We start from the raw sequence: 23906 nt of genomic DNA, 5'->3' as shown, positions 1-23906 counted from the left end.
GAAAGCCTGTGCACATCAGTGAAGACCCAGTGCAACCAAAAGTAAAAATAAATAAAATGACAAAGGTTTAAAAAACATAATGGAAATGGGGGAGAACAGAGAGGGATCCTAATATGATTGCTCAAAGAACTGGGGGATGAAATTATAACATGTTACCCGGATTAGCTTATGTTCCTCATGTGAAGAAGATGAAAGTTAGAGATACTTAGAAATTCACTCAGGGAATTGTATGAGAATTAGCTATGGAAGTAAGCATTAATTTACTATGTTCTACTCAGAAGATTCTGCAGCAAACACTGAATGACAGGTGGCTGTGTGTGTGTGTAGGGAGGGATAAGATGAGGTTGGGGATAAGGGGCCTGGATGATAATTGGGATGGAAGGAATTGATAATAGTTTGACTAGGTAAATATCGCATTTACTTTTACACAGAAATTGTTAAAAGGATCATAACAGTTGAAGTTCAAGCTAGGAATTTTAGCTATTATACAGTAATCAAGAAATACATTTAGGTATTTACAGAATTTGGGTAGAGGTTTCCCTGGTGGCCCAGTCAATAAGGAAACCACATGCAATACAGGAGACTCGGGTTTGATCTTGGGTCAGGAAGATCTCCTGGAGAAGGGAATGGCAACCTGTTCCAATATTCTTGCCTGGGAAAACCCCATGGACAGAGGAGTCTGGTGGACATTTATATTTTCCATAAAAAGTATGTGTTTCATTCTTACCTTGTTTACTTAATGTCATCTGTTTTAATAAACTTTTTTCCCACCACTATAACAATGGAACTACATAATTATAAATCTCTGTATAGGTTGAGAGAAACGTTGTAGCCTAGAATTCCAGAGGCTGATAAATCTCGATGGACCACGTTGTTACTTTACTGACATCTGGTGGCCATGTAGCTTAATTGCAGGAATATTTTTTAGCGTCACAAGTAAAATGTGAAGATTGACCTTCACATCATGGAGTAATATTTGCAAGTAATATCTGTAGTAATATTGGCCTTTTAATTTTCTCAGTCTTCTATTTATTACTCACTTTTTCATATTTAATATCATTTTCTGGACCCCATCTTTCTCGTTTTCCCTTTTTCTCAGACACATTTATTTGTGGTTTATTTATTTATATCCAAGGTACCCAGTACATTTCTGAAGGGAAAAGTCAGAGAAAACACTGAGCCTGCCAGAGTCCTGTATCCAGGATTTCAGAGTTTCCCAAACTCGTGTAGTAAGAGATCTACCAGAACGTCCATTCATTCATTTATCTAACATCTACACAGGTCCCACTGTGTCCAAGGATGATGTCAGGTGCTGAGAATTTTGAAACAGAAACTGCACTACTTGCCTTCATGGACTTTACTACCTTAAAGGATATAAAATTAATAATTTCTGTATAGTAAGGGCATAATAGGTCACTCTGGAGCATTCCAAATGCTCAAATCCTACAGATTTCAGAATCACTTTCAGCTGAGAATGAAGCTCTTAGGAACAACCTGTGTGTGTGTGTGTTTTATAGAGGAACCCATTCTGTACTTACCTGTTTTATCTTAATTTTAGGTATATTCAGTATAGGGATTGTTGTGTTGTGTGTTAGTCGCTCAGTCACGTCTGACTCTTTGTGATTCCGTGGACTGTAGCCCACCATGCTCCTCAGTCTATGGAATTCTCCAGACAAGAATATTGGAGTGGGTTGCTATTCCCTTCTCCAGAGAATCTTCCTGGCCCAGGGAACAAACCAAGGTCTCCTGCATTAGAGGCAAATTCTTTACCATCTGAGCCACCAGGAAAATCCTGATATAGTGATTTAAAAACAATATATGTAAAGTGTTTAGGTCATTGCCTGAAAATCAGGAAGCACTTGAAATGTTAGCTAATGCCATTCCTCCACTTGTGTATTCCACTAGACTCTCTATGGCCAGGCACCATAATGACAGTTGGGGATGCTTAAATTAAAAGACAGCTCCTGGCTTTAAGGAGTTTATGAGACTAGAGGAGGGAATAAATATGAAATGAAATAAATAATTTCAATGCATGTGATCATTGTCAGATTAGCAGATAGCAGTAGGAGAGGGAGAATTAAGTTATTCTGGGGAACCATGCATAGCTAACCTTTGAACTGAACTACCAAATATAAACTAGATTTTCCCAGGATACCAAGAAGAAGGACATTCTATTAGAGGGTTCATTATGAGCAAAACCATGAGGTGCAAGAGCACATGACCTATTCAGTAGTTCAGGATTACGCAAGTATAAAGTGCTAGGAAAGAGAAGTTGGGATGAGACTAGAAAGGTAATGAGATCCATCAGGAAAGGCCTTGTAGGATTTACCAAAGAAATTAGAATTTTTATGGTAGACCAGGAGTGGCTCAGACTGGTGGCCTGGGGGCTTCGTGGCTAAGAGATGTTGTGTTTGGTTTGTACAGGGTTTTGAAAGACCACATACCTAGACAGGTCACAGTGCCAACACCTGAGTGCATATTGTTTTACTAATGGTCCATACCCTGAGTCCATGTTGAAAGCCCAGTTCTACCTGATGGATGACAGAAAACCGCTGGAGAGTTTTGAGCAGGGGCACAGCATGATTATCTTTGTGTCTCCCTAATGGTAATGTGGTCCATGAGATAGGAGAACTAAGACTTAGTGATGAAGACAAGTAAGAGACAGTTAGAATAGTCCAGATGTGAGAGCCTGAAAGGGGCAGCAGCAGAGGGCATGCACATAAGATTAATTTAAGAAAGAGAAGAATTAATTTATTCTTTATAATAAGAAAGAGAAGAACAGGACCCAGTAAGCAATTGCTTATGGGTTTGTTTTGTTTGGTTGGTTGGTGTTTTAGTAGTGAGTCGGGGTGGTGAACAAGAGGAAGGAGTCTAGAATGACTCCAGGTGTTTAGCTTGGGCGGTTGAGTAGGTGGTGGATGGAGGTACCATTCCTAGAGAGAGTCCCACAGGATATGAGGGCAGGTCAGGGAGCGAGGTCAAGTGTTAGGTCTGGACAGGTAACATTTAAGGAGTATTGTGGACATTCTGGCAAGGATGGTAGTTGGGATGGATTACAGACCAGTAACAAGTTATGGAGGTGAAATAGGATGTGGAAAGGTTCTCAGGAACCAAAGGTATATCTATCTCTTATGACTCACAGAGGAGAGATCCTCAAGCTTAAAGTCAGAATAAGAATCCACTAGTTCTCCCATTGCTGATCCAAAGAGTTCTAAAAAGAACAATAGTAATAAGAATAGTAACAGTAATACAGTGAAAGTGTTAGTCATTCAGTCATGTCCAACTCTTTGCAACCCCATGGACTATAGCCCACCAGGCTCCTCTGTCCATGGGATTTTCCAGGCAAGAATATTGGGGTGGGTTGCCATTCCCTTCTCCAGGGTATCTTCCCGACTCAGGGATCGAACCCAGGTCTCTTGCATTGCAGGTAAATTCGTAAACATCTGAGCCACCAGGGAAGCTCAGCAGTAATATAGTAGTTGTCTTTAATGAAATTCTAGTTATGTGTGAAGGCCTCAATTGTTTCATATATTCCTCATAACAACCATATATAATAGTGTGCTTATTTTCTCCATTTCACAGATGTGAAAACTGAGATGTAGAGAAGTTAAGTAGCTGGCCCAGATCACACAGTGAGTGAAGGGGTGGAGTTGGAACCTGTCTTCGTGCTGGCTACCATTCATGATTCCGAAAACTTAAGCAAGCAATGAAATAGAAGGATACCAGGGAGGCTGGTTTCTTTCAATAAATGTCTACCCTTTCTGCCAGTCTGCACAGTGCCTGAAGTTTAATTTTAGAAATGTATTTCTTAGGGTCTAACTGGTTCATGAAGAAAATTTTCTCCAATCTTTTTATTCAGGTTGAAAAACCTCTGAGAGTTGAAGACCTGGTCTGAATTTACAAAGGTGCTCAGTCTGATTGCACATTAGAATCACCCCAGGTTCGGGGACTGATCTCTGAAAACACCCACAACACACAGATACCATATATATGTGTGTGTGTATATACATGGCATCTAGTCCCATCACTTCATGGCAAATAAATGGGGAAACAATGGAAACAGTGACAAACTTTATTTTGACTGGGCTCCAAAATCACTGCAGATGGTCACTGCAGCCAAGAAATAAAAAGACACTTGCTCCTTGGAAGAAAAGCTATGACCAGCCTAGACAGCATATTAAAAAGCAGAGACATTACTTTGCCAATAAAGGTCCATCTAGTTAAAGCTGTGGTTTTTCCAGTAGTCATGTATGGATGTTAAGAGTTGGACTATAAAGAAAGCTGAGCACCGAAGAATTGATGCTTTTGAACTGTGGTGTTGGAAAAGACTCTTGAGAGCCCTTTGGACTTACAAGGAGATCAAATCAGTCAATCCTAAAGGAAATCAGTCTTGAATATTCATTGGAAGGGCTGATGTTGAAGATGAAACTCCAATACTTTGGCCATCTGATGCAAAGGACTGACTCATTTGAAAAGACCCTGATGCTGGGAAAGACTGAAGGCAGAAGGAGAAGGGGATGACAGAGGATAAGCTGGTTGGATGGCATCACCGACTTGATGGACATGAGTTGAAGCAAGCTCTGGGAGTTGTTGATGGACAGGGAAGTCTGGTGTGCTACAGTCCACGGGGTCACAAAGAGCCAGACACAACTGAGCAACTAAACTGACTGATATATATATGTATGCATATATATATATATACATATATATATATATATATTACAACACATATATACATGTGTTTTTAAATAGTGATTCAGATTTGCAACAGGGGTTAAAAACCAATGAAAATTCAGTAAGATGTAAATTCTTGTTGTTCAGTTGCTCAGTCATGTCCCTCCCGTGAGTCTTTCTGAGAGTCAGGAGTCTCAGGATCCAGAGTGATGCAGAGACTGTGGGGAGTGGGACTTCTGAGATCTGTGGGCTGGAAGACTAGGTTAACCAGACTTTTTTTTTTTTTCATAGTTTTGAGGGAAAGGAAACACATACCACTTGCTGTTAGAGTTATGTGAGCGGAGGATGCCTCCGCATCCCCAGAGAGCTAAATGGAACCATATTGGGCCCTCCCCATGCCACTCAGCAGAGATGCTTTTCAGGGGAGTGAAATGTTTTATTGAAGAAACTCCAAGGAGGGAGGAAAGAAGCTCGAGAGAGGGGGAGCCTGACAGGTCAGCAGATGGAAACAGCCCCTTTCATACATGTGGCTAAAAGCTGGAAGTCCATCCCTCGGAAGGCATAGCAGCAGTCCACAGGTCCAGGACGCCTTTCATCTACCTCTTTTCAGCTTTGGGCCAATAGGAACTGAGAAATTCACAGCCATCCTGTGAGAAATAGAAATGGAGGCTCAATTTTAGGCTCTATTCAGCTGATAGCAAGTGGGACAGAGCCCCTGGAGTCTGCAAACTTGGGCCTTCTATTTAATTTTGCCACTTCTGTAAAATAAGGATAGAAGAAATCTTTTTTCCTGAGTGGTTGTGAAGATTGAAGGAAATTATATATGGGAACTGTCTGGCATGTAACAGGTACTCAACAAATGTCTCTTCCATGCTCCTTTCTCCCAGGAGTGCTCAACAACTGTGTGGTCAAAATATCATGGACTAGTCATTTATTCCCCAGGTCAATTTTCTCAAGAGAAAAAAATGAAAAAGGAAGTAATGAGACCCTCTTCTCCCGAGATGATAGGAAACCACAAATGTGAGCTCCCAATTAAATCAAAGGATTGTTAGTTAGCAATAATATTTGCTAACTAATATTATAGTTATAATAGCAAAGATTATATAATACAATATTGGCTCCTCTACACTTCCCAACCCCTGCAGTTGGTGAGACCATTAGGCCAACTCTAGCAGTGATATGTGAGCAGATATGATGCATGTCAATTCCAGCTCAGGGGGTAAAAGGCCTTGTGTGGCTCTTTAGCCTCTCTCTTCTCTTGCCAAGGTGACTGAGGAGGACTCATGTGCTAAATGCTGAAGTCACAAGATGATGCAACCTCGTCAATTTGGGTCCCTGGGTGACAAAGTGGAACACAGCCCCTGAATAGCACTTAAATTTGACATGCAGTATAAATGAGAAATAAACTTTTGTTTTGGTCTTAAGTCACTGAGATCTGGAAATTGTTACTGTGACATAACCTGTTCTAGCCTGATTTCCTAGTCTCACACCTAGCCTAATGTCAACACCCCACAGTTAATAAATTATTTTTTAACAAATCAAATAAATATCTCTAACCCGGACTGCCTCCCAGGGTTTCATATTTATTCTTTCCAGTCTGCTGCTGGGCAAATCCATTTCTCTGAATTGACCTCTCTTCTGGCACTCTAAACCTCTGCTGGTAGCACCCTAGTTTTCCAGTCACTAAATCAAGAAATATAGGTATCAACCAAGACATCTCCAGTGCCAGCCATTCCACTTCAATCCAGTCATGAAATGCCTCTAAAAATATCTCCTAAATATCTCTTCCGTCTCTTCATCAGCTCTAGGGTGAGTTCCTTAGTTATGGAGCTCATAGTCTCTTGTCAGAACTTTGAACACTCTCTATCTCTTGCCATGTCCTCAACCCATCAAATCCAGCTTCCCTACTCGAGCCAGAATGAATAGCTACATCATAAACCTAACTCTGCTTAAGACCATTGATGGCCCTCTGTCATTTACAGGATGGAGCCCAAGCTTCTTGGCTTGTCTGAGAAACTTCCTGGCACAAACGAGCTGGATCTTACTGCACTTTCAGCCTCACGCCTGTCTCTTGCACACGGTCTTTGCGTGGTAAAGATTACTTGTAGCTTCACCCACTGTGTGTGGCTTCCTGCCTCCTCCCCCAACTCTGCCTGGCTGGATCCTATGAATGCCCAAAGATTCACCCAGACAACCCCTCTACCAACTCTTGTCTGCCCCTCCTTATGTGTTTCCACACACTCAGGCTAGATTTTCATCTCAGTGGTAGTGGCTCCTTTATAGTCCACAGATGTGAAGATGAATGTGCTCTACCTTATGGGAAAGATAGACCCAAAGATCTTTCTTTGACTCCTTCAGGACACATTTCATTTAGACATCACTGGGTTCTAGATCTCTGTCTCGTAGAGTCTCAGAATAATATATCTGAGGAGTGTTCAGTACATAGATGTCCTTCTCTCCAGCCTACCTTTCTTTCGAGTTTCCTTTCCTTTTTTTCTTCCCTCTTTCCATCCCTTCTTTGTTCCTTTTTGGCTAAGGGGTCAGAAAGACTGGGTTCAAACCCAAGCTCCATCACTTATTAGCTGTGTGACCCTAGAAAAAGCCTCATACCTTCTCTGAGCCTTATTTTCCTCATTTGGAAAATGAAGATAGTCATATTCCCCATAGAGATATTCGTCTCACTGGATTCTCTTAAGAATTAAATATATGTAGATGGGGGAGCCTGGTGACCTGCCATCTATGGGGTCGCACAGAGTCGGACACGACTGAAGTGACTTAGCAGCAGCAGCAGCAGATAAAAAACGGATTCCCAAGAGGCTCAAGTGGCAAAGAATCCTACTGGCAGTACAAGAGATGCAGGTTCGATTCCGAGGTTGGGAAGATCCCCTGGAGGAGGAAATGGCAACCCACTCCACTGTTCTTGCCTGGGAAATCCCATGGACAGAGGAGTCTGGTGGGCTACAGTCCATGGGGTCGCAAAGAGTCAGACACACCTGAGCATGAGCACAAACAGAGATACAAAATATTTAGAATAATGCCTGATATAAAGTAAGCTCTCAAATTAATATTTGCTAATATTATTACTAACTTTCTTTGACTTGTTCAATGAACAAATAATAATCAAAATTTAATAGTCATTCCTAACCTAAGTTAAGCCCACTGGTATTTTGGACTTGGGCCCAAACCCCTCATTCACTTGCCTGAATCCCTTGGTCTAGATACTGCAACCAACATTCCAAACCAGAGTTTCAGTCCTTTGACTTAAGACTTGTTCCCCCTTAAAGCACAAATACCACATAAAGTCTTATCAATCACTTATAATGCCCTTATTGAAGTAGTCCTTAGACAACCGCAGCTGGAAATAATAACAACTCATATTTGTATGGCACTTTACAATTTACAAAGCAATCTCACATACTCTTGTTCTTTTGATCCTCAGAAGAGTGCTGTGGAACAGGAGACGCAGGAGTGCTTAGGACTATTTCCATTTTAGAGAGGAGAATACTGAGACTATCTGAGTCTGGGGGTCCAGGTTCCCACAGCTGGATGTGTGGGATAATATGAAATATTGTACAAAAGAAAGTGACCTTAAGGAAGCTTCATTTTCACAGAGGAAGCAAGGAAAATGGAGAGTCATACTAAGGGAGGCTGGAAAGCATAGAGACTAATAAGACAGACCTTAAGATCACTGGCCCCTTTTTCTTTTTTTCCCACATGCTTTCCTTTTATTATTTTTTTAACTTTAATTTTATTTTTCTTGGCTGAACACCATGCATGGCATGAAGGATTTTAGTTCCCTGACCAGGGATCAAATCCATGACCCATGCAGAACAAGAAGAAGAGGACATTATTTAGTACATGAATTCAGACAGTCCGTGTTCTGGCTTCAAATTCTAGCTACATGGTCTTGGGCAAATCACTTACTCTTTTAATCCATTTTCTTTATATGTAAAATGAAAATAGTAAAACCTACATGAGAGGCTCCTTTTAGAATTAAATAGATGCCCATGCAGTGCCTAGAACCTGATAATAAGGTATTATTATCATTATTTTCTCATACTAATAGTAGTGCCTTACCTTCAGAAATCAGTTTAGTGTTTTCACATCCTTTAAAAAAAAACGTATATATCCTCACCAAAGCTATGTGACGTATAGAAAGTACAGGGTGAGTTTGATTATTCCTTTAATACTGATTTCTTTAAAAACATTGACCAAGAGGGTGAGGGTGGGATGATATGGGAGACTGGCACTGAAACAAGTAAAATATCATATGTGAAACGAATCGCCAGTCCAGGTTTGATGCATGATACAGGGTGCTTGGGGCTGGTGCACTGGGATGACCCAGAGGGATGGGATGGGGAGGAAGGTGGGAGGGAGGTTCAGGATGGGGAACACATGTACACTCAAGTCCATGTATGGCAAAACCAATACAATATTGTAAAGTAAAATAAATAAATTAATTAATTAAATAAAAACATTGACCAGTTTGGCCAAAGTCACAGTGAGAATAATTGGTTACTGCCTGAAGCAGGACTCCTAAACTGACACAACATTAGGACTAGAGGGGAGATGGGATCAACCAGTGATCCTCAATGAAAAGCATTTGGAAACATGAGGACATTTTGATTGTCCCAATACCAGGAGGTCCAGCTGGCATCTAATGCCTGGCCCAGAGTGCTAAATATTCCCTAAGTGCAGGATGGGCCTGGACCCAGATGCCAACAGCTCCCCATTGAAAAACACTGGTATTCCAGCCTTGATTTTCAGTTGAAAAATTTGAGACCAAGAATGGTTAGATTACAGGTTCTCCTTGGCTTTCCCATGGGATAAGATCAAAAACTGCTTTTACCCCTCTGCCTGGTGAATGTGGTCCCTGAACACGTTGGTATGACTGTGGGAGGAAAAGGGCCACTGGATTCCACCAGCCTGTGGTGCACAGTTGACTGTGTCTCCAAGAGCAGTTCCTGTTAACCCCCCAGACATAGGTCGCCCACCCAGAACCGGGTGATGCCCCTAGCCCAGATGTGATGAGGGCATAGAAGGAGCCTTCCAAATGCTTCCCAAGTAAGGAAGCATTTATCAAACCTAGTCAGACTTCCCAGGCCTAAGGCTCTGAAATCCTAAAGGTAGAGAGAGCTGAGAACTGGGGATCCCAGGGCCTGAGCAGAACTCCTGGCTGGCTGGGAGTAGTCAGCAGCTCCACCCCTGCCCGCTCTTGCTTGAGCAGCACCAGGTGTGCAACTTCCAGCTAGAAGTGGCCTTAAAGTGTTTGTAGTCCAAAACCAAAATCTTACAGGTAAAGAAAATAATAAAAAGGCAGCTATCATCTTTTATGATTCTACTACATGTGGTCACAGACTAAGCAGTTGGCACGTACAGCCCCATTTAACTGCCATGGCAACTCTGTGAGATGGGTGTTTGTATTCCCCCTCACACACTGAGGAAAGTGGAAATACAGCACATCAGTGTAAAGTGTTAGTCTCTCTGTCCTGTCCAACTCTTTGTGAAGCCCATGCACAGTAGCCCACCAGACTTCTCTGTCCAGCGAATTCTCCAGGCAAGTATACTGGAGTGGGCAGCCATTCCCTTCTCCAGGAGATCTTCCGGACCAGAGGGAGGGATCCAACCCTGATCTCCGGCATTACAGGTGGATTCTTTACCGTCTGAGCCACCAGGGAAGCCCATCAGTAAATCTAGCCCATCACTCAAATCCCAAAGAAAATGAAAGTCTTTAGTCCTTCAGTCATGTTGGACTCTTTGTAACCCCATGGACTATAGCCCACCAGGCTCCTCTGTCCAGGGGGATTTTCCAGGCAAGAATACTGGATGGGTTGCCATTCCCTTCTCTAGGGAATCTTCCCGACCCAGGGATTGAATGTAGGTCTCCTGCATTGGCAGGCAAATTCTTAACGGTCTGAACCACTAGGGAATCCCAAAGGCAAAGGTGGGATTTGAATCAAGGTCTCTCAGATTCCGCAGCCACTTTATGGTATTTGAAAGAAGGCTGTATATTGTCACCCTGCTTATTTAACTTATATGCAGAAGCACAAGCTGGAATCAAGATTGCTGGGAGAAATATCAATAACCTCAGATATGCAGATGACACCACCCTTATGGCAGAAGTGAAGAGAAACTCAAAAGCCTCTTGAGGAAAGTGAAAGAGGAGAGTGAAAAAGTTGGCTTAAAGCTCAACATTCAGAAAACTAAGCTCATGACATCTGGTCCCATCACTTCATGGGAAATAGATGGGGAAACAGTGGAAGCAGTGTCAGACTTTATTTTGGGGGGCTCCAAAATCACTGCAGATGGTGATTGCAGCCATGAAATTAAAAGACACTTACTCCTTGGAAGGAAAGTTATGAACAACCTAGATAGCATATTCAATAGCAGAGACATTACTTTGCCAACAAAGGTCTGTCTAGTCAAGGCTATGGTTTTTCCAGTGGTCATGTATGGGTGTGAGAGTTGGACTGTGAAGAAGGCTGAGCGCCGAAGAATTGATGCTTTTGAACTGTGGTGTTGGAGAAGACTCTTGAGAGTCCCTTGGACTGCAAAGAGATCCAACCAGTCCATTCTGAAGGAGATCAGCCCTGGGTGTTCTTTGGAAAGATTGATGCTAAAGCTGAAACTCCAGGACTTTGGCCACCTCATGCGAAGAGTTGACTCATTGGAAAAGACTCTGATGCTGGGAGGGATTGGGGGCAAGAGGAGAAGGGGACGACAGAGGATGAGATGGCTGGATGGCATCACTGACTTGATGGATATGAGTCTGAGTGAACTCCGGGAGTTGATGATGGACAGGGAGGCCTGGCGTGCTGCGATTCATGGGGTCGCAAAGAGTCGGACGCGACTGAGCGACTGAACTGAAACACAGGAAACGGAGTTTCCCGAGCAGAGGGGTTGGGGGGACCTGACGCCCCAACTTCTCACTCCGGTTTCAGTGTGTTTTCGGCCAAGCTGAGCTGAGTCCGGCTACGGATGTCAAGACAGGACAGTTGGGCGTGAGACGCCTCCCTGCCTCCCCCGGCCTTGGGGGATGTTGCCCAGAACTTTCCCCCACGGCTTCCATCCCTCCCAGCCGTAGCTGCACTGAGGACGTGACGGGAATATTAAACCCCCCCGCCCCACCCCGCCCCAACGGGCAGGGGGAAACCGACCTCCCGTCCCCCAAACCGGAGCCGCGGAACTTCAAAGCCAAGGGCGGCGCGTACGGAGGAGAGGAGGTGTAAATCTCCGCTTCCCTCGGAGCTGTGAACATTCGCGGCCCCGCCCGCTCCCGCCAGGTGTCCGCGCCGGCTGGCCCCGCCCCCGCCGCCCCCGGCCCCGCCCCGCCCGCCGGCGGCTTTCAAGTGAATCGAGGCCGAGAAGATGACAAGCCTCCTGACTGATAGATACGCGGAGACCTCGCTGGTGATTTATTGGCTTTCTGCACCTGACGAGAACCACTAGGCCTATCTGAGGAGGGAAATATATGGGCTCTTCTGACTCCAAGTGGCAGCCGCAGGCCGAGCATGTGATCTCAAGCTGGGCAGGGAGAGAGGAGCTGTGCACTGGCCTGTGTTTTGTAAGCGGGCCCGGGTCATAAAAATGTCAGCACGCGATATATTTCTCGCGGGGAATCCTCTCTGGGCTCTTGCCAGTGCCTTCTCTCCCGTGGCTGGCAGCCTGAGCCGGGTGAGGGTGTCGTCAGCCGCCTTAGCCCAGGCTTTATTCCGCCGGGTGCCCAGCGATCCTGAGGACCGGGCGGTCCCTTTGCAGCACACCCCACCGTCCGCTTCTCCCAGTGCGAGGGTGGGATGGGGTCTCGCGGCGGCCCCTGGTCGCACTGGTCCTCACACCGGTCTGAAATCTCTCACCATTACGTCTGGCGCTGGAGACTTAAGACCTCAGAGCTGCGTGGGCGTTCTGGCCCTATGACAATATTAGATAAAGAAACCAAGTGACGAATTCCCCTGGATCTGCTCCCTCATCTGTAAAATGGGAATGATGAAAACACACGCTGAGCATGGTGGGTCAATGATTTATTTAGGAGGTCAAGTTTCCAACCCGGCTCTGAAGGATGATATTACTAGGAAGACGCCAGGAAAGGGGGCAAGAAGGACAGTGTGGGTGAGACTGGACCACAGAAAGTGAAGTTGCGACTGGGAACCCAGGGTATGGATTTGACTGTCACCCAATCACCCGTCTCCCCATTTGCCACAGTGTTCTATTAGTGTGTGTAGCAGGGCTTCTCTTAAGGCAGAGATAAAATCTACTTTCTCATTTCGGAAAGTAAAGACTCTAGGTCATCTAGGGGATTTAGTTTTTCTGGGGGGGAAAAAATCTGAAGGTCTTCCTTGGTTATGTAAACCTGGAGGCCCACCATATTCTGGCCTTGAGATATAAGAGAACTTCCTGTTACTATGGTGGAGCTGCAAGTCCTTCCACCTACTGGCATGCCAATCCAATCTCTGAAGTGGAGTGGTATCCACTTGTAAAAGGAGCTTGAGAACCTTCTGGGAGAGAAGCACTGGGGTACCCCCAACTAAAGTCCAGGGACAGAGAGACACACTTGGGCTGCAGAAATAACTTAAGGAAAAGGGAAGCCTGCTCGATACAATAGCCAAAAGAATTACAGAGGAGGTCTGGTGCTGACATGGCATGGTGTGGCTGATGCTAGAAGCTCCTCCAGAATCAACTGTTTGTCACAGCACAGAAAAGGACCTTGGATTTTACTGTTCACAGAGCAGGTGGGAGGGGCTGGAAAAACAAAAGATATTAAACTTCATTTGGACCCCAAGTTGGTGAAAAACTTTTTATGATTTTGATGAATTCCAGTATTTTTTTAAAATATTAATTTATTTCACTGCATCAAGCCTTAGCTGTGGTATCCAGGGTCTTTGATCTTTGCTATGGCATGCCAAATCTTAGGTGTGGTATGTGGGATCTAGTTCCCTGAGCAGGGATCAAACCTAGGCCCTCTGCATTGAGAGCATGGGGTCTTAGCCACTGGACCACCAATGGCTGAACCACCAATGGCTACATTATTGGCAGGAAGTCCTGGCAATGCTTTTATCACTAATTGTTGCGTCTTCAGTTAGGAAACAGGTTTCATGAATACTCAGTCCACAATACTCAAGGAATACTTGTCTCTGCTTCTTTCCTAGAACTCCATTTTGCCCTCAATTGTAGAAAAGGAATAACTCTAAATTGTGTTTGGAACAACTTCTTTGAATGTCTCAGTTGACAGCATGCTTTGTTCTTGTCACTCATCTTCTCTCTCTTTTTAATCTCCTGTCTTGGTCTCGGGAAAAGTACTTTATGGGTGAATGTTCTGCTGAATGACTTCACATAGGTATTTGATGAAGAGAGGAAGTGACTGAAGCAAATGAAGCCACAACAGTGAAAGTTCTAAAATGAAATAGGTTTGCACCAGATCAGTCCACAGCCCTCCCCGAATGACCCACTGGGGTGAATCTACCATCCCTCCCCACACCCAACCTCACTACCTATCCACTCACAAGCAGGGACCAGCACCATCCCCCAGTGCCCCCTCTTGTGGATAGTAGAGAAGAGGCCCTTCTCCAGAGGGCCCAGATCACTGAGAGTCGTTATTTAGAACACAGACTGACTTTCAGCCCACAGGTTCCCTCTGCTGGGGGCTCTTTCTACAGGGGTCAACCTGCACAACTGTGAGGGAGACCCGCCCTCAAGGTGCTCTTCTGTGATTGGCCTGCCCCTTCCTGGCCTCCGTTAGGGCTCCTGGTGGGCATCTGAAGTCCAGACTCGTGGGAGTCCCAGCTCCTCCATTTTTTAATCTGTGATATGGGACACTGAGCATACCTGAGGTACTTTCCCCTTTCATAAAACAGGCATAGCGTTGCCTCTCTCTCTGGTTTTTGTTTCCACAGAGAGATAATCTAGATGTTCGAGGCCCACCCCCTCATGTTTCTAATGACAATCTCATTTTACAAAATTGGTGGTAAGGAGATAAATTCCAAACCTTTGAGCTGGAAGGGGCTTTAAGTGCAAGAAAGGGATGGCTGGACGCCAAGTAGTCAGGCCTTGCCAATAGCAGGACTTCTCTGCAGGTGCCCTCCAGAGCCCTGGTGTCGCCTCGTGTACTCCTGCCCCAGGTTTCACTGCAGCATCCGCCCCTCCACTGGCAGGGCCAGGCCAACAGTTCCCACGGAGAGCCTCTGAAGCAAGGCATGGGCCTTGTTCCTCCCCAATTCCCCGAGTCAGCACTCAGATGGGTTTGTCAGCAAGCAGGCCCCCATTAATGTGTGCTGGGCTGGGCTGAGCAGATCTGGAGACTTGGGAACTATCAGTGTCCCCTCACGGCCCTCCATTCCACTGCGGATCCCACTGGCAGCTTGAAAACCTTCCCAGAAGCTTTACATGTTGTCTCTTCTTTGACATTCATGAATTGTGTGAACACTGCCACCCTCCTCCTCTTTGTCCATCCCACCCTTCCTGGACCATGGCCCGTATAGCCCAAGAAGACAGAGATCCAGAAGAAGGTGCCAAGGCACACACGGTTCTAGCAAGTTCTTGGACACTCTGAAACTCTGACTTAGCATCTCAAAAAGAATGGAAAAAGATCTAGGGGCCAGAGAGGTGTCTGGGAATGGCCTCATGTGTCATCTGAGGACACAGGTGTCTGGGAGCATGGCCTGGGAGAGCCTGCACAAGCCCGGCTGTGAGGATCATCCCAGGGCTGCCTTGTGAGCCCAACTTTCCAGGGCACCAAGCTTCCCCACAAAAAGCAAAGTCGAGAGCTTCTGACATGTGAGTGTTTAAGTAAGGCTGACTTGGGTTAGCCAGACTGACAGTGTTGTGGCCCTGTAGAAGAACCTGAACAACTCTGACCTTTGTTCCTCATTTATTCACCTGCCCCAGAGGCCCAAAAGGACCGCTGCTGCTGCTGCTGCCGAGTCGCTTCAGTCGCGTCCGACTCTGTGCGACCCCATGGACGGCAGCCCACCAGGCTCCCAGTCCCTGGGATTCTCCAGGCAAGAACACTGGAGTGGGTTGCCATTTCTTTCTCCAAAAAGGACCACATATACCTGTTATTTACCCAGATGCTAATAAAACTGAGTATTTAATTTTACTGCCAGGACAGTTTTGTTGTTGTTGTCTAGTTGATAAATCACATCTCCCTCTTTCATGACCCCATGGCCTGTGGCCCACCAGGCTCCTCTGTCCATGGGATTTTCCCAGCAGGAACACAGGAGTGGGTTGCCATTTCTTTCTCCAAAAAGGACCACATATACCTGTTATTTACCCAGATGCTAATAAAACTGAGTATTTAATTTTACTGCCAGGACAGTTTTGTTGTTGTTGTCTAGTTGCTAAATCACATCTCCCTCTTTCATGACCCCATGGCCTGTGGCCCACCAGGCTCCTCTGTCCATGGGATTTTCCCAGCAGGAACACAGGAGTGGGTTGCCACTTCCTCCTCCAGGGGATTTTCCCAATCCAGAGATCAAACTCGCATGTCTTCTGTCTGCTGCATTGGCAGGCAGATTCTCTACCACTGAGCCACCAGAGAAGCCCTACAGACAGTTCTAGATGATCACAATTCCTGAACAAAAGGACTTTCTAATGAGGAGGCCAGTTTTTGGTTTGGGTCTTGGGGAAGAAACCAGGAAAGCTGAGCATACTTCCTCTTTGACCATTGATTCTCTACATGGAAACAGCAGATATTTTTCTATAAAGAGCCAGATTGTAAATATTTTAGAGCCTGTAGGTCACAGAGTCTCTGTCTCAACTACTCAACTCAGTTGGGGTAGTGTAAAGGCAGCCGTGGATGGTACAACAGTAAATGATGCAGCCTGTTCCAATAAGGCTAATTACCGAAATAGGCAGCCGGCCTGATCTGGCCCGAGGGCAATAGTTTACAGACCTCTGCTTTGTACCATCCATGCCTCTGAGTATAAAAACAGACATCCTGAAATATTTCCTTTGGCTGAGGCTGGCTGCAACTCCACACCCAGCCTTGTCCCTGTCCAACCCCAAGGTTATGCCTTAGGAAACAGCTGGGGGATAGATGGGACCAGTGCGGTCCACCTCTAGCACAGTACCTGGCACATACGTGGCACCTAATTTATTTTCTGAATAAGTAGCCATTTAATTAGTTGGTTGATTTCTGGGAATGTGAGTTTGTTGTTTGGTTATCCCAGACTACTCTTGGTCTCCAGGTCAGTCACCAGCTTCAATGTCCAAGCCCACAATCAATGTTTTTTTGGCCAAAATCAGTAGTGAGAACAGTTATCTGGGGCCATTAACTGATATATATCCTAAAGGAAATTAACCCTGAATATTCACTGGAAGGACTGAGGCTGAAGCTGACGCGCCAATACTTTGGCCACAGGATGCAAAGAGCCGACTCATTGGAAAGGACCCTGATGCTGGGAAGGGTTGAGGGCAAAAGGAGAGGAGGGGTGACAGAGGATGAGATGGTCAGATAGCATCACCAGCTCAATGGACATGATTCTGAACAAACTCCGGGAAATAGTGAAGGATAGGGAAGCCTGGCGTGCTGCAGTCCATGAGGTCGCAGAGTCAGACACAACTTAGTGACTGAACAACAATGACAACATATTATCTGATCAATTCAAATGGTAAACCCCAACTGCTCTGGGGACCATTTGCTTCAGCTGGGTTCTCTGAGTTTCCTGTCATGAACCTTTCCTATAACAAGCCCTCTCCCATTCCCAGGAGCCAGTGGTGTTTGAGGAATCAGTGACCTTGTGATGCTGATGGCTTCTAAAACAGAGGGTCTGCCTGCACCTGAGCATCTTAGGACATCTTATTCTTTTTGCCCTCTCTGGTCAGTCCTGTCACAGCTATATTCTTGGTGCCTGAGCCAGGTTTGGAACTGAGCAGAAAAATCCACTGAACAAGAGGAAGTACCTCACCGTCCCCCGTGACTGCTGCATCACCTTTGCACGAAAAGCACATCTAGCTTGAGGGCTGGTGGGGTAGGCAGATTTCTGGTTCTGCCAAAAATTTCCAACATTACTTGCTCCCATGACTTATCATCTGTGACTGGACATGTTCTACACATATGGGCTTGTCGTACACATTACTACATGCTTCCTGCATTAGGAGATTTCCCCAGATTGAGGACATTTTCCTGGTGCAGAAGTGAAGACTAGATTGAGGTATTCAGATGGACCTCAGCATCTTTGAGTCTAGAGTAAGTTCGGGATGCCATCTCCCCTTTAGGGGTCCATCTCTGTTCTAAAGAGCAGCAGCGTTTATCACGAGGCCTCAGTCTGACCCCAACAGACTAGAAGGAGAGCTTACTGTCCCAGCCAGTCATCTCCCTAAGCAACTCTGCCTTTCTCCTTCCCCTTTGACATGGGGGGAGGCCGTGGGCTGTAGCTCACAGCTCACCTGGAACGCCTTTGGTTGCTGAAGGGCTAGATGGAGACTCAGACAACCTGATGGATCATCTCATAAACAGAGCCCGCAGGAAGGAAAAGAAAATTATGCCAGCAGAATGCACTTATGAGAAATAGATATGTGCGGTGCAGGGAGAAATGCTTTGATATTAAAATTTTTTGTAACTTAAAAAGGCATGAAAAATGATACCGACCACTAACTAATCAACATTCCTTTGTGAATGCAGCTTCAGTTCCTAACCAAAAACACATCCCTGCTATTGTCTTGTCTAGATCCAGATGCAAACATGATTAATTAAGTTTTGGGCGAGGAGCAGGAGGGGGATGGTCAGAACTGATGGCCTTTACTGAAGATCGCTTTTATACACAGGAGAGAATCTCTGAGGATGGGTGCTTTGCTCCACAAGGCAGGGCTTACATTCTGTGCAAGGTGTGGTGAGGGTTTGCGCCCAGGCCAGAGAGGCACTGCAGGCAGTAAGGAGAGGCTCTTGGTCAAGTTCATTGCTACCTCTGAGCACAGCATAAAATGAAAGTGAAAGTGTTAGTCGCTCAGTAGTGTCCGACTCTTTGTGACCCCTGGACTGTAGCACATAAGGTCCTCTGTCCATGGGATTCTCCAGGCAAGATTACTGGAGTGGGTAGCCATTTCCTTCTCCGGTGGATCTTCCTGACCCAGGGATCAAACCAGGGTCTCTTGCTTTGCAGGCAGATTCTTTACCATCTGAGCCACCAGGGAAGCCCCAGCACAGTATAGCAGAGTAGTAAATGGACAGGAGGCATCTTGGGAGACCTGCTCCTCACACTGCTAGCAGCTAGTTTGGGACCTTAAGCAAGGTGCCTCTGTTTTTGCAGGGGTTTTTTTGTTTTTGTTTTTTTGTAAAATGAAGGGTTGGATTCAACATTCCTTAAAGTCTCTTCCATGTCTGGCTCTTTATTCTGGTGCCTGAGGTCCTTCCGTCATAGCAGGTGTTTATCGATTGATTCCCAAGTGTGGCAGCAACTGTCACCGCTGATGGTGGGACTGGGAGGTGCACCAGGTGGGCGTCTCTGATGCCAGGGCCCGGACTGCAGAGATCTGAGCTGCACATCAGAGGACAGGAGACTTGCTTTCTGATCACAGCTCTCCTGTGTGGAGCCCAGTGACTGAGCAAGACACCTGATTGCTCTGCAGCCTCGGGTCCCCGTTTGAAAACAGAAACACCAAGTCCAGCTTACTCTGCGGCGTCCTGATGCTGAGCAGTGGTGGCCCGCAGTTCTGGTCTCATGCTAGCTGGCCGGAGAGGACAGTGATTTGCACGTGTGCTCAGCAGTCTGCTCCCTGGTTGGAGCTGTGGGTCATGTTCACGTTAACTGAGCGGTTATGGGGGCAGGGTCTGGATTGAGGCTGTCTACAGTCTGGTAAGGAAATGACAACCCACTCCAGTATTCTTGCCTAGAGAATTCTGTGGACAGAGGAGCCTGGTTGGCTACAAAGTGTCGGACACAACTGAGAGACCAATGCTCACAATCAGGTAAACTCCTCCAGCAACTGAACCATCAGGCAAGATACAAACCTCCTTTGGGCCTCATTGACCTCATCTATAAAGTAGAAGTCATAATCACAGAACCTACCTCATAGGATTGTGTGTGAAATTAAAAAAAAAAAAAAAAAAAGCTTATAATCATGGTACTTTCGGCATTGCTAAATGTGTTAGTAGTATCATCAAGGGCCCCTTTTCCCCCACCAAGTGTCCCTTTAGTATGCCCTCAGTCGTGTCTTTTCTCAGGGCAGAGTAAGTGAAGCTGCCCTGACCTTCAGCTACACAAAGCAGGGATATTCATTCATTCATTCATTCATTCAACAGCTATCATTGTGTACCCACAATGTGCCAGGCCTTGAGCTAGGCTCTGGAGAGACTGTTTTACATGGAGCCTCCAGCTAGCCGCAGTCCTGGGCTCACTAGAAGAGCGCATCGTGGATACCTCCCCTGCTTGGTGAGCAGAAGCAGGTTCATGCACAGTTGAAAGTCTTATAAGGCCTGCTGGACCCCAGGGTGATACTGTGCTGTGCCAAGTCGCTAAATCCTGTCTGACTCTTTGTGACCCCATGGATTATAGCCCACCGGGCTTCTCTGTCCATGACATTCTCTAGGCAAGAATCCTGGAGTGGGTTGCCATGCCCTTCTCCAAGGGATCTTCCCAACCCAGGAATTGAACCCATGTCTCTTACGTCTCCTGCATTGGCAGGTGGGTTCTTTACCACTAGAGCCAGGTGTGGGTGCCTGGCAAAATAAAAAAGCTTCACACCAAACCTTAAAGCCCTACTGGGAGGATTCAAACCAGAGCCAAGACTAGAGTTGAGTGAACTAGTTTCGATTTACTGCTTCCTTATAAAGCCACTAGTTTCACCCCCTCTGGAAGTTAGCTGGGAATGACGAACTGTTAGATTACTCAGCCACACCCTCTCAAACCTGATAAGGATAAATTGCCCAGTTCCAGTTCTATAATTTTTCTCAATTCCAGAGGAAAGAAGATGGGTTTTACATGTGTGTGAGCTTGTCCCTGGGAGTATCTATGAAATATGCAGCATTCTTTTACCTAGTTGGGAAATCACTTTGAAAATATTATCTCTAATCCATTTTCATGTTTTCAAGAGGGAGTTTATTATTCCCATTTCCCAGATGGAGTAACTGAGAGCAGAGTTAGGAGATCGCTTGCTCGGGGACTCAGAGCAACAGAAAGAGTCTGTGGTAGGGCTGAAAATGAGTTCTTACTTCCTCCTTCACAATCCATTGCAACCCAGGAATGAACTTTCTGAGCCACGCTAGAAACATGAACGTATGAAATGGAGAATTTAGACTACAATCCCTTGGACCATGTCCAGGACACTAAAATGAGTGTCCTGCTCCTGTGAAACACATTCTAAGGATTATTTACTGTTCTGAATGTAATTTAAGATAAAGCGGATCTTCCAAGGAGGCCCCAGGTGAATCCCAGCCCCATGGAAAATGACTTTCAGTTCACGTCAGCAAAGGTTTAATCCCTGTGATGTGCAGGGCACTGCTTTGCTGGAAATTTTAGAAAGGAATCAAAATGAGAAGGAACAGCATGAGGATAGCTCACGAGATGAAATTTTGGCCCCAGCCTGTGTGTGAACTAGCCCTGCACGTGTGTGTCCCGTGCTCCAGCTGCCCTCTTGGGAAGCCTGGGGGGCTGTCGTGCTACCTTCAGCAGCTGGTAGGAACTTCCTGTCCTCATTCGAGAACAGTTCCTACTCCCCTCCAGCTTCAAACCTCTCCTTATTTCAGGCTGCTTCTGCCCTTGGCCTTGGTGTTGGTGTTCATCCTGGGTTTCCCTGCTTTCTGTTCTCAAGGTCTTGGGTTTGGACTCACTCCTGCTGCCAACACACACACACACACACACACACACACACACACACTCCTTCCTAGAAATCTGTGCCTTCATTTTCCTCCCTCATGGTCATGCCCTAGCATTGACCCTTTTGTCTGGGTGCCCAGAACTGGGGACAGGAGAGGGAACCCCAAGCTCTGAAGTCATAGTCTTGATATGAGGGCACATCCATTATTACTAACGAGGCCTTAGAGGAGAACTGACTCATGGCTTCAAGGCAACTTCCTGCTTATCTCCCTGATTCAAGGTCCCACTGGTCTTTGAGCATCTCTGAGCTCCTCTGTGCTCCCCTGGGAAAGGTTGTGTTCCTAGGAGACTTAGGCCTGTGTCTGCATAGCTTCTGAACCTCCCAGACCCTGTGAGAGCCCAGCTTCCTCTCATCAGCTACAGATGATCAACTTCTTTGGGCTCCATTTTCTTTTGGCTAAATTAGCAATACCTTCTGCTTATGCACGTGCTGAGAATCAAGCAGTATGGAAAAGATGTTCCCCCATTCACTTTGATACTCATAGCAACTCTGTGTGGCAGGCATGTTCCCTGCTTTACAAATGAGAAAACTGGGTGATTCAGGGAGGTTAGGTAAAAACTGAAGTCACACAGCTACTGAGTGACACAATGACAGCTGCAAGATGAGAACAGAAGCCTAAGTAGGTCTCATCTAGGGTTTGCATATCATTCAAAAGCAAGCATGACATTGTTACCGTTTTCAATGAGTTTACGACTTACTAGAGAAGACAAGAGAAGAACTGGTTGAGTTTCTCACACACAAAAAACAAAGATGAAGAAAAATAACTCTTCACTATATACATATTTGAAAACTGCCAGAAACTTTCCTACATTCTTTCTAGAAATAACTGTATAATAACTGTACTGGCTCTCTGACATCTTTTCTTGTAAGGGCACTAGTTCCCACCCCTCATGACCTTATCTAAAGCTGACTATCTCCCAAGGGCCCCATCTCCAAAGGTTATCACAGGAAGGCTAGGCTTTCAACACATGGGTTTCAGAATGATGCAATTAAGTTCACAGCAGATATATAAAATTATTTTGTCAAATATCAGATCACAGCTAAGTGCCTCTAAATTTCTTTAAGGGATTGATATTATTATTGAAATCCTATTTTATTTAAAATAGGATTTTAAATCAGAAATTCATAAACTCTTCTTGTAAATTACCTATTTGTGTTGGCTTCATTACCAACCAGCTTTTGTTTCAGCATCTTTAATCAAGAGTAATCTTGTCAGCCTATCTGGTAACTTTTCTCTTCTCATTTTCTTTGCTTGACTTTCAATAGTAAGATAGTTTAGTTGTATGAAAGACTGGGGAAAACCATAGTTGAGATTTTAGTCAACTTTACAGATATTAAACCACTTTCAAAACATTACCTGAAAATTTTTGCAGCAAACTTGAGAGAAGGTGTTGTGATCCTTGTTCATAATTTGAAATGAGAAAACCCTGATTCAACAGAATTTAGTGCTCAAGGTGACCAAGCAATGAAGAGGCAGTGTCTGGATTTCACCCAGGTCCTCTCATATCAAGGCCAATGCTCTTCTCTTTGCCTGCTCCATTTTGTCCAACTCTTCGTGACCCCATGGATTGTAACCCACCATGCTTCTCTGTCTATGGGATTCTCCAGGCAAGAATACTGGAGTGGGTTGCCATTTCTTCCTCTGGGGGATCTTCCTGACTCAAGGTTCGAACACGTATCTCCTGCATCTCCTGCATTGGCAGGTAGATTCTTTACCACTGAGCCACCTGGGAAGCCCCTCTCCTTAATCCATAGATGCCTTTTTAGCACAAACAAGCAAACAAACTTCTCCACACCAGGATTCCCTGATAGCTCAGTTGGTAAATAATCTGCCTGCAATGCAGGAGACTCTGGTTTGATTCCTGGGTTGGGAAAATCCCTGGAAAAGGGATAGGCTACCCACTCCAGTATTCTTAGGCTTCCCTTGTGGCTCACTGGTAAAGAATCTGCCTATAATTCTGGAGACCTGGGTTCAATCCCTGGGTTGGGAAAATCCCCTGGAGAAGGGAAAGGCTACCCACACCAGTATTCTGGCCTGGAGAATTCCATGGACTCTATAGTCCATGGGGTCGCAAAGAGTTGGACATGACTGAGTGCCTTTCACTTTCACGAGGATTACTGGACAGCATGCTTTCTACTGGGGGTCTGAAGATGGAGAGGATCTGTTTCTTACCTCCTGCATGAAGTCTAGAAAGACTGCAGGCATGACACAGTGCTGTGTATCAACAATGGAGTAAAAATGGTGGCATACCATAATGGAGCCAGAGGCTACCCTGAGTTTTCTGCATCCCTGAAGGGGTATGCATGACCATCTGAAAATACCCAAGGCTCTTGAGTGAGATACAGAAGATAGCTGGGAGAGAGGAAGCCCATGGGGCCTTGGGACCAGCATGAGGGAATGCCACATCGGAATCTTGCAGCCC

At 45.5% G+C, this 23906-nt stretch overlaps 1 long non-coding RNA gene across 1 annotated transcript in view; it reads right to left on the bottom strand.

The window, feature by feature from the left end:
- Positions 1-5040: 5040 nt before the first annotated feature.
- LOC139182148 (uncharacterized) overlaps positions 5041-23906 on the bottom strand; it is a 58191-nt gene continuing 39325 nt past the window's right edge. Inside the window, exon 3 of the long non-coding RNA XR_011565713.1 lies at positions 5041-5321. This is a non-coding gene — a long non-coding RNA (uncharacterized lncRNA). The remainder of the gene's footprint in view (positions 5322-23906) is intronic.

This window comes from Bos indicus, chromosome 3 (assembly GCF_029378745.1).
Source record: "Bos indicus isolate NIAB-ARS_2022 breed Sahiwal x Tharparkar chromosome 3, NIAB-ARS_B.indTharparkar_mat_pri_1.0, whole genome shotgun sequence".
Lineage (NCBI taxonomy): Eukaryota > Metazoa > Chordata > Mammalia > Artiodactyla > Bovidae > Bos > Bos indicus.
The sequence above is the reverse complement of the archived record's forward strand: the minus strand, read 5'-3'. Positions and strand labels throughout refer to the sequence as shown.